The sequence below is a fragment of the Nanorana parkeri genome, unplaced genomic scaffold (assembly GCF_000935625.1).
Source record: "Nanorana parkeri isolate BGI_ZX_2015 unplaced genomic scaffold, ASM93562v1 scaffold361, whole genome shotgun sequence".
Taxonomy (NCBI): domain Eukaryota; kingdom Metazoa; phylum Chordata; class Amphibia; order Anura; family Dicroglossidae; genus Nanorana; species Nanorana parkeri.
The window spans coordinates 361,220-372,135 of NW_017306629.1; positions in this window are offsets into that span (position 1 = coordinate 361,220).

Below are 10,916 nucleotides of genomic sequence, written 5' to 3' on the forward strand. Positions count from 1 at the left end.
GAGAGTGGCCAGGTACAGCTTGATGAAGGTCTGGGGCTCCCTGAGTTATATGAGATCCAAAGAGGGGTCTCAGACGCAGTCAACAGTTCCACTCCCTGTCCATCCACCCCCTTTTTATTTTCTTCTAGCAGTCTTATTATGTGGTCAACCATATTTTGGTGAGGACAGTTGTTTTAAAGGCATTGGTTGATGTAATTTGTGGCTGAGCTGTATTAATGTGATATCCTGGATGTTAAGAGAACAGTATATGGTTATTAATCAAGTTTCTGATGCATTCATTTTAAACTGATAATAAAGGGCCATATTTTTCCATGTTCAATTCCTTTGTGCCAATCTGTTACTTTATTGTTTGCTTTGTTATGTGTTCACAAGGTGCCCTGGTCCTGGGGTCTTCATGCAATGAATGTGTATACCCCATGATGCAAGGAGCCATGTCTATAAACTAATCTGGTAAAGGGTAGATCAGTCTGTGTTCAGACTCTGCATGCATTTAAAGTCTAATGCCAGCTTTCATTTCAATGATCATTTCACGTTTCTATGGAGAACATTTTCAGAGATCATCCAACATGTTTTTTCTGTTCAATGCAATACATGAAACAAATTTTAGCTAACAATCCAATGAACAGTTTTTATCGTCAGGCTTATTCATTAAAAAAGAGCAGAGAACAATGATGATGAGCCAAATACTGTAACACATCAATTTATTAGATGTCAGATTACTGTAGTCACATCAGATTATTTGAGACTGATTGTTATGGGTTACTACTCCTTGCAGATTACATTTTCTCTATGCTATGCCTTATTGAACAATCCTGCATTTCAGGTCACACTTGGAACATTTATGGCAGGGGTTCTGCACTCGGAATTTTGAACTCTGAAAGCTGTGCCCAAAAAACGGCAAGGACAAAGACCAGTATTGCCTGGGGTCTTTATGTAATTACTGACTTACCATGCCTTGTTCTGCACTGTGTCTCTGTATAGGGGTGATCATCTTGGTAAAAGCAGGGCTTTGCCTCCTAATGTCAGAGTCTCCAGCAAGGAGAACTCTGATCAGCACAATAAGGACATCATCAAATCTCACTCCAAACCTGCTTAGACTATAAATCAGGGGCAGCAGTACCTTAGATCTCACACTGTATATAAACACCTATGACACTGTAGGAACCCATTACATATCAGGAAGTGCACTGTTTGCTTTCAGAAGGAATTCCAGAAAAAAGTAAACTTTTCAGGATACTACCTAGGCACAATTAGCATTCTTCAATGTTCCCTATAGTAAATATTCACTTTTTGAGTTCAGATGCACTTTAAGTTATTAATTATTTTAAATACATACCAGGTTGTCAAAATCATTTTTTAGGTGTTGGTGTTCCCACTCACCTTTTTGTGTTCCAGCTACTCCTGTTGCATTTTTATCTATAGTCTAAAAAAAATAAACATTCAACAGGAAAAACAAGACCCATGATAATAACTACAGTAGGTGTGCAGACTCAGGAACCCAAATTCAGATATCTCAACAATAGAGTCTAATGAAATATAAGAAATTGTCAGCGTGTTCTAACTCTAAGGGTGTTCTAATATAAGAAATTGTCAGGGTGTTCTAGCGCTAAGGCCTCATTCACACTGCCGCACGTATGCGCGCGTATACGCGCGTACGTGCGTATTGTACCATATGCAACCTATGCAAATAAATGGCTCCATACACACAGCCGCGTATAGAGCCGTATATTTGCGTAGCGTATATATGCGCAAAAACAGAATGGAACAGAGATGCGTCCGGGCAGCGTATCTCTGCGTATTTACGCGCATATACGCGTGTTTACGCGCATATATGCGTACAGCACATTAAAAATTCCATTACGAGTGATGCATTCTGGGATTGCATATAGTGCGCGCATAGACGCGTATATACGCAATATACAATTTTGCTTGCGTTGTGTGTGAATGAGGACTCAGGGTGTTCTAATATAAGAAATGGTCAGGGTGTTCAGCCATAAACTGAGTAAGTAGGTTTTTTGTCGACTGATCCTTTAACAAAGAACATTATCCAGCAGCTATCTACCCATGGTTTTTATGCTGATTCTGATCTGTTGAAACCATTTGTTCTCCAAATAATTTTAGACCATCACAATTGCTGGAGGATTGTTTTTATCACATTACAATTTGTCTATATGTATCACATTTTCAAAACATACATTAATAGTAGATTTCATTCAGTAAAAAAACAAATACAAAAGTCTTCCCTGCTGATATCAGCTACATTTCCAATGCACGGTCTAACAATGTAATACGTAGGGACTTGTGTATAAGGTTTCTCTGAAGGAAAATTGATATGGTTGGATTGCATGGATAGTGAGTTATAGATATACAGCTTACTATGCCTAAAGAGGCTCTGTCTCCAGAGAGTACATTTTATTCATATATTGAAAGAACACACTATAATCTTGTCTCTTTCCAGGATCTTGCCTTTGGATAAGCCATGGCCATAACTATCTTATTTTTTATCAAACGCATCAAGACAGCGTCTTCTGCTGAACTCCGAGTCTAGTCCTATTGATAATTCATCGGGAGATGGAATTTAAGCAGGTGCCTTCATGTAATACAGAAGTATCAAAGAAGACAGATTGTGAAGATGATTCACACTTTTTTTTTTCTGAATCTTCCACCAATGCATTGGGAGAGTTCCCACTTATCTTTGATGCTGCAATGGCTGGCACTGGAGTAGTAATTTAATATTACTATACAAGGAAATGTTTCCCTGGCCTGGTGTTTCCATGTTCTCTCTGGTTCTTTCATTGACATCACAAGTCACAAGACAGAGAATGTCTCAGAAAGACAGGCTAGAGAGGGGCATACCTTTGTAGCTCTGCATGTAAGACAGTTTACCACTAGGGAGAAGAAGTAATGTCATGGCATTCAGTTCACTATCGAAATAAATAACATGGCATCTTCCTTAATATAGAATTCTCTGAATCATGGTAGTGTTTTGTACAGGAATGCCTCAAAAATGGCAGTCTTGCTGATATGGCAGTTGCTTTAAAGGTCTAGTAAACTCAAAATGGATATTTTACTCATAGATGGATAGTCAGATCTGCATGCAATCATTTTCTTCTCTGTTCCTTCCCACCTGGGAGTTTTGGGTGTTCCTGCCCCCCCCCCCCCCCCCCCCCACCTCTTTGAGATGTCCACAGCAGATGTGGAGGCCCAAGAACCCAAGTGTAGATATCTAACCAAGATTCCCGGCAAGCTATAAGAAACTATCAAGTGGTTTAACTCTCCAGCATCTGACAAATAACTGAAATATAGGTTTTGGGTGAAGTGACCCGTTCACATGTCAGCGTCTTTAATTAGAGGGCAGTTTTAAGAGTTCCACGCTAACTGCGCATGCAAAGCGGAAACGCGCCGAGGAGGCGCACAGGAAGTGAACTAGCTCACTCATTACTTCCCCTATATAAGCCCAGCCTGAACACTACCAGATTGCTGGATTATCTTCAGCTACTCCCTGTTCCCGTGCTCTGTGATATCCTGTTTGACTTATTGAGACCCGGAATTGACTTGACTACTCTGGCCTGCTGCCTGCTCTTGACCTCGGATAGGCTTTTTGGACTTCTGTTCTGTCTAACCCTTCTGTACTTCGTTTGCCCGATTAGAACTGACCTCTGGCTCGTTTACTTGGATTTCGGCTTCCTCGGTGTTCCTCACCACTGGCACTCGTGCCACTTGTTGTCCACTTGGTCTCTGTACCCATCCCCAGAGGCCTCGCGACACGAGGTGCAAGGGAGGCCTCCTCACACTTACAGTCTCCACTCAGGTATGTGACAGAAGTCCTTCTAGTAACATGGGAAAACTGAGAAACAAGCCCCACTTTCTGTTGATTATTTTTATCTGCCCTGACAAACTGCAGTAGCTGTAGACACTAAAATATTTTAGAAGTAAATAAAAACATACCCAATGTGGAGATCCACTTCCCTTATTTAAAGCCACTTTTGCTTCCAAATAGACCCTGCCTATATTTTTTCTGCTCTTACATAGCTCCATATTTTTTAATAGGTGGCACCATGAACTTACCTGCATGGCTTTCTGGTAGATATAACCTTTACCAAGGTCATTGGTAAACACAGATTTGCATGCTCTGTCATGCTCTTCATTAGTTGTCATCTGTCAAAACCACAGAGAAAGCGAGTAGTGGTAGACTTCCTCTCTCAGCTTGTGTATGGGCAGGTCTCGCTCTGATGGATGCCTGCATGGGTTGGGTGGCCCATTGTGACTGGCCGAACAGGAGAAGTGCTCAACACTTCTCATCCCTCGGACCTGGAAGGGCTCAACCTGAGTAGTAGAAGTAAGACACTCTTAAGGTGCTCTCCATTGTCTCACTCTGATGTGCATTCCTTTTGTCACAACACCCTATTTCATGTGCTATGCTGTACATTTTCTATTCTGCACCCTCTCATTTCATAAGCAATGTTAGACATTCGCTATCCTGTACCCCCTTTCCATATGCAATGCTGTACACATTCATTATTCCACACAACCCTCATTGTGTATAGTATAGCTAGGCTGCCAAGCTGTATTCCATATACCATGCTATACATTCCTTATTTTGCACCCCCAAATTCCGTATGCCATGCTGTATATTCCCTTTGCCACCAAGCCTCTTTTCATAAGCCATGCATAAGGTTCCTATTTCTTAACGCCTAATTCTATGTGCCATGTTGTGCATTCTCTATGTCACGATGCCTCATGACGTATGAAGTGCTGTACATGCCTTATTCTGTACTGCCTCATACCTTTTGCCATGCTGTATATTTGAAATCATTCAAGATAACATGCTGTGCTTTCCTTGTTCTGCACCACCTCATTCTGTATAACATGCTGTACATTCCTATAGTGCCTTATTCTGTATGCAATGTTGTATGTCCCCCATTCTGCTACTCCTATTTTCGCATGCTATACTTTCCCTATTGCGCACATCCTCACACTGGATGTCATACTGTACGTTCCCAATTCCACACCGGATCATTCTTTAAGCTTTGTTGTACATTTTATATTCCACACTGTCTCATTCTGTACACTGTGCTAGCAATCCCCTTTTCTGCACTGTTTCTACAAATGCTATACAACCCTACTTTACAATGCCTCTTTCTATACCATGTGCTGTACACAGATCCATACCTCATTATCACCACCACCTTCTTTTCAGCCCTTGGTCACCTGCCATGACAATTAGAGTCTTGATTCTAGTTATACTGCTGCTTTAAAGTCATCTAGTGAGATGTCCCCTGCTGCTTAGGACAGAAGGGGCTGAATTTATTATACTGAATGTATTGAAAGCTATAAAAACCTGTAAAAATAGTAATTCCTTTGAAGGACAGTACTTGGTGGTTTGATTGTGTATTTTAGAATAAAGAGTTCATTTTGTCCTGATTTGTGTACAAGTTTGTTCATCTAATACAAATTACTTTTTCAGTTTTACATTCTGTATGTTATAGAAGCAGTTCAGCAAATAGTAGTATAGCAATAGAAACAATAATAAACACGTATACAGATGCAAAAAGATGGTAAAGTGCACATAGAAAATTGATGCATAATCCCCAAGTGTTGTGGATGATGATAATAATGGATGATAATAACACAATAGTTTATCATCATCATAGAAGGCATCTGTTTACAATTCTTTATAAAAGGTATACAGACAATTGACTAGGCTGCAATCAGATCAGCGCTTTGAGAATCACATCTGATAAATAGGATCAGTACTTCTGAATACTTTTAGATACATTTCATGATCAGCATTGTGGCCTTCCTACAAAGTAACATTGGAGTGTTTTCAATGTAAAACATTAATTTTAAGAAACAAATGACGGTTAACCATTTAAAGTGTGGTTGCTACAATCTACCAATCCTGGTGATTTGCTTGTTCATTTACTTAAAGGTAAAAATGTTATAATGCAAACCCCTGTTCATCTCCGATACTCAGTAATGTTCAGGGAAACACCTTTCAGAATCACTGGTGCAAGAAGAGATTAGGGGTCTATTTATAAACAAACGTAGAGTTGCCTTGCCGCACTCCTTACCGGAAACCCCAATCCAATGCAGGGGGGGGGCTTCTAATGACTGTGGATGGCGCTGCCAGACAATACTGGTAAATAAATGTCACCAGCACACCAAGAGTATTGTAATCCAAAGTGCTCGTTTATTTAAAACGTCATGTAATCAGAATAATGTTCTGGTGACATAATATTTATAAACGATTCGCAGAGCCATTCACCCTGCAAATCTCTGTGAATGTTCATTCTGCGTAAATAGAGGCAAAACGAAAATGTTTAGTATATTTTCTTTTCAGATCAATTGCAACAATAAGAAAATACAGCATGGCTATTAGGTGGAGCTGAGGAGCATAATGCAGTATTTTCCTAATGTTAAATTTCGACCTAGAAAAAAATATAATTTAATTTTTGCCTCTACTCACACAGAATGAATTCAGAGATGCAAAGGATGAATGGCTCTGCAAATTCTTATAAATAGGCTCCTAAAGGTTTAGATAGCAACAGCTGGAATGATAGCAAATAACAAATAAAAGAAAAACTGTTTGGTTTTTTTGTTTGCAGTTATAGGGCCCCTTTCACACAGGCTGATCAGGAGAGGATCCATGCATGTATCCTCTCTTGATCACTGCAGTACGGAGCGGATATCACCGTTATGACATCCGTGTCCATACAGTTTTTTTTTTTAAAACTGCATTTACTGGGCCCCATGCCGGTCTATGGGGAATCGGATGGAAACTAACTTGTGTCCGTTTACATCAGATTTCCCCCCGATCCGGCATGATCCGGTCCGGGAAAAAGGAACACTGTTCTGTTTGTTTTTTCGGACCCTCGTCCGTTTACACACCGCTGCCAATAGACTTGCATTGGGCAGAGAAAAACTGACAGGTGGACTTGATTGGAGTGGCCATGTGAAAGGGGCCTAAAACAAATCTAATAGATTGCTTTCATTGGTATATTTAACAGTTCAAAAGGGAGCCAATAAGTTCATTGTAAAGGTGGCCAAACACCTTACAATTATGATTCGATTTATTTCATCCCGTCATCGAACCCCCATATGATTTCTGTACGACTGCCCCATCATGCGCAGACCAATGTGGATTTCAATGATCTTTCGTTAGCAATACTAACTGGCCAAATTTCATCGATCGACAGAATGGATTTTCGTTTGTTCATGTTGCGATTTTTTTCGTATGAAAACGCCACTAATCCATTGATTTTTGTATGATTCAAAAAAAGTTTTCTAGCCTGCCCGATAGATGAAATTCAGCCAGTTGTACAGTAATTCTGATCTTTCACTTCCCATCAACTGCCCAATTATCGTATGAAACCCCGATTTCGTTCGGAAATCGAACGATAGTCGCAAGGTGTATGGGCACCTTCAGGGTTTACCTACACTTTAAGCAACTCAATGCTCTGGCATTGGTTCACATAACAGACATAAGCATTCAAACCCATTGGGAATAAGGCAAATCCATATCAGCAATGTGTATAAAAACACTGGGCACCCCAATGTCCATTCCTTTGCTCCTAATTTGTCTGAATGACAGTTTCATTCATCTATTAGAGTGGATTTTACGAACACTTTAGAAACATGTTTACAGTGGCTCAGGGGTTAGCAGTTCTGCTTTGCAGCACTGGGGTCCGGCCACAACAATATGTGCATGGAGTTTGCATGTTCTTTCTGGGATTGTGTCTCTGAAGACATGCAGTTAGGTTAATTGGATCCAGTCCATATTGTCCCTAGTATGTATGTGTGTGTGTATATTTGTGATGTAGGGACCATAGATTGTAAGCTGCTGCGGGTCAGGGGCTGATTTGAATGTACAATATGCAAAGTGCTGTGTATATTGAGGCCTTATATAAATACACGTAATAAAAAAATATCTCCATAGAGAAGGCAGAGCAATGAGCTGCATTTAGAGACACAGCTCACTGACTTCTGAGATCGATGGTAAGCTTTAGGGTGTTTAGACTAATTGAACTAATTAAGGGAGACACGCATATCTTACAGCACCTTTGTGCCCTTTATCTATACAGTATGTCCTATCAGTGAATTTTTTCACAGTACATCCACACAATATCTAATAGCAGATCGGTATACTTTGTGCCATAAAGCCACAGTCTACAATACGTTTAAAATAATAATAAATCAGTGGTTTTCCTGGAGAGAGGAAAGGAATGACTTTTATATAGTGTGTGTCTTTACTGTACAAATCAATAAGGAGATGCTGAAACACTAAAATCAATAATTAGCTAGAAATCTTTGACCAATATTTCAGTGAGTCTTTCAGTCATTTTGTGAAGGTCATTGGTTGGATGCATCCTACAAACAGAATTTTTTTATTATCATTAACAGGAAGATTTTTTAGTCCTATTTCACTATGCAAAAGCGATATTTGGCCCGAGCCCTCATACAAACTCTTCATATAGCATGAGCATGCCCCCTTTCACACGGGTGTCATCATTTAGGCATCTTTAATATGAGCTGATCAGGAGAGGATCCTGATGAGAGCAGTATGGAGCGGATGTCACCACTGTGACATCCGTGTTATCCTCCATCTTGGAATGGAGGATAAAGCTGCAATTACCGGACCCCATGTCTGTCTATTGAGGAATCAGATGTAAACAGACATGTGTCCGTGTAAAGGAGACTTGCTCATACTATATTGCTTTTGCATAGAGAAAAAAGGATTAAAAATCTTCCTGTGGATGATCAGAAAAAAAATCTGTTTGTAGGATGCACCAAACCAAAGACCTTGTCTCTATAAATAAACCTTTTTGGCAAAATATGTCAGAGCATGTGGATCTTGTCATGCTTGTAACATTGTAGATTACTGGGAAGAAACCTTTTTACATCGAGGTCCTGGCTGTTGAGTGCGGCTTTACATACATTGGATTCGAGATTCGTTTCGCCAGACCTGATTGTGCCCGATCAGGGGTAATCTGATATACGGAAACATGTCTGTTTACGTCCGATTCCCAATAGACACACATGGGGTCTGCTAATTGCAGTTTTTTCCTCCATCACAAGATGGAGGAAAAAACTGTATGGACACGGATGTCATAGCGGTGACATCCACTCCATACTGCTGTAATCAGGCGTGGATCTCTCCTGATCAGCTCGTGTGAAAGGGGTCCAATAAAATAAAAAAAATAAAAAAAATGACAGACTGATCCAGACTGAACGTCTGTGTAGAAGGGGCCAAAAGGTGTAATAAAAGCAAAAAAAAAAAAACTTGTGCCAGGTGTAAGCATACTGTATATAGTAGGGATGCACCGATACCGATACTAGTATCGATATCGGTGCCGTACTCGCCCAAATGCTCCGATGCCTAGCACGAGTACTTCCTGTATCATGAAGCCGGGTAGCGCGTCATTACACGCTGCCTGGTTTCCTGATTGGCTGGGAAGCGGCCCCATGCTCTCTCGTCACGGAGGAAGGCCGCGTTCTGGCTCGAGAGCCCCCGGGGGTGACAGGCTGGACATACCAAGGTAAGAGGGGACAGACTTTCTTGTTAATCGGGAAGCCGGGTGGTGAGTCTTTACACGCTGCCCGGCTTCCCGGATAATCAGGAAGCCAGGTGGCGAGTCATTACACGCCACCTGGCTTCCTGAATGGAACTTCCGTTACTTGGTATATGGTATCGGCGAGTACAGAAAAAAAATTATCGGTACTCGTACTCGGTACCAAAATACCGGTATCGGTGCATCCCTAGTATATAGCAATCATTGATAGGTCCATTCTGAGGCTTTTTTCTGCAGATGAGCTTAAACATTATATTTTCAGTTCTATTTGGGCGATTTGAGAGATGTGTTTGACACTATTACTTTCTCATATTGCCTTCCTACATTTTGAAAGAGATATTGCCATATGTGTAAGTATGAGGCTGAAACATTATATATGGATATATTGAATGCTGGAAACCCAATACCGACAGGTATATGTGTATTTGTGCTCTTGAATATCAACAACATGGCCACCCCCTGTACACTTCTGATTTTGTCCAAGGTGCTATACTGGTCTTCAATATATATGTATGCACAAATGTTTGCTGTTTTTTTATTTTTGCGCAGAGTTGTTTGTAAGCAAATTATACACACACACAAAAAAAAAACATTTTTGATTCTAAAAGTGGAAAGAATGGACAAATGCAAGCTACCATACCAAACAACTGAAGCTATCCCTTTGAAACAATTCAATTCATAATTCTCACCCCTGAAAGTAGTGCTATGATTATCTATATTTAAAACACTGCTATCACTTCTCTCACTAACTGATACAGTGAAATATTGGGAAATTAGAATGTTTTAGTATAAATAATGTATGAAGTATGTGTAATCAGGAACATTTCATATAGCTTCTAGCAACCAATCAGAATCCTTGTTCCATTTTCAACTCTTCAATTTTGTTACAGAATGGATAGTTGTAAGCCAATTGGTTTCTTTAGGAAACTTTTGTTGTTAGCATGCTTTTTATAAGTAAGTCCCAGATTTAGGAAGGCTCTTCTTAAAGTGGAACTTTACCTTCTAGATGAACTTTCTCTCAGCTGCTTCAACCCCCACCCCCCATGCAGTGGCGTCACAAGGGGGGTGCGCACCCGGGTGACACCAATGGAGGGGTGACACCAAAATGACTGACAGTCATTTTGGTGTCACCCCCTCTAAAAAGTCAGGCACTCAGTCATGGGTGGGTGAACGTCCTCTTCTCTCTCTCTGCAGGAGACCATCACCAAGATGGCCGCCGGCAGGTGTCAATAAGATGGCCGCGCATGCGCGATGATGTCATTGTGCATGCGTGTGGCACCGTCACGCGCATGCGCGATAATGTCACAGCGGGGGGGGATCCGGGCTCCGCTCCGGGGGACACCC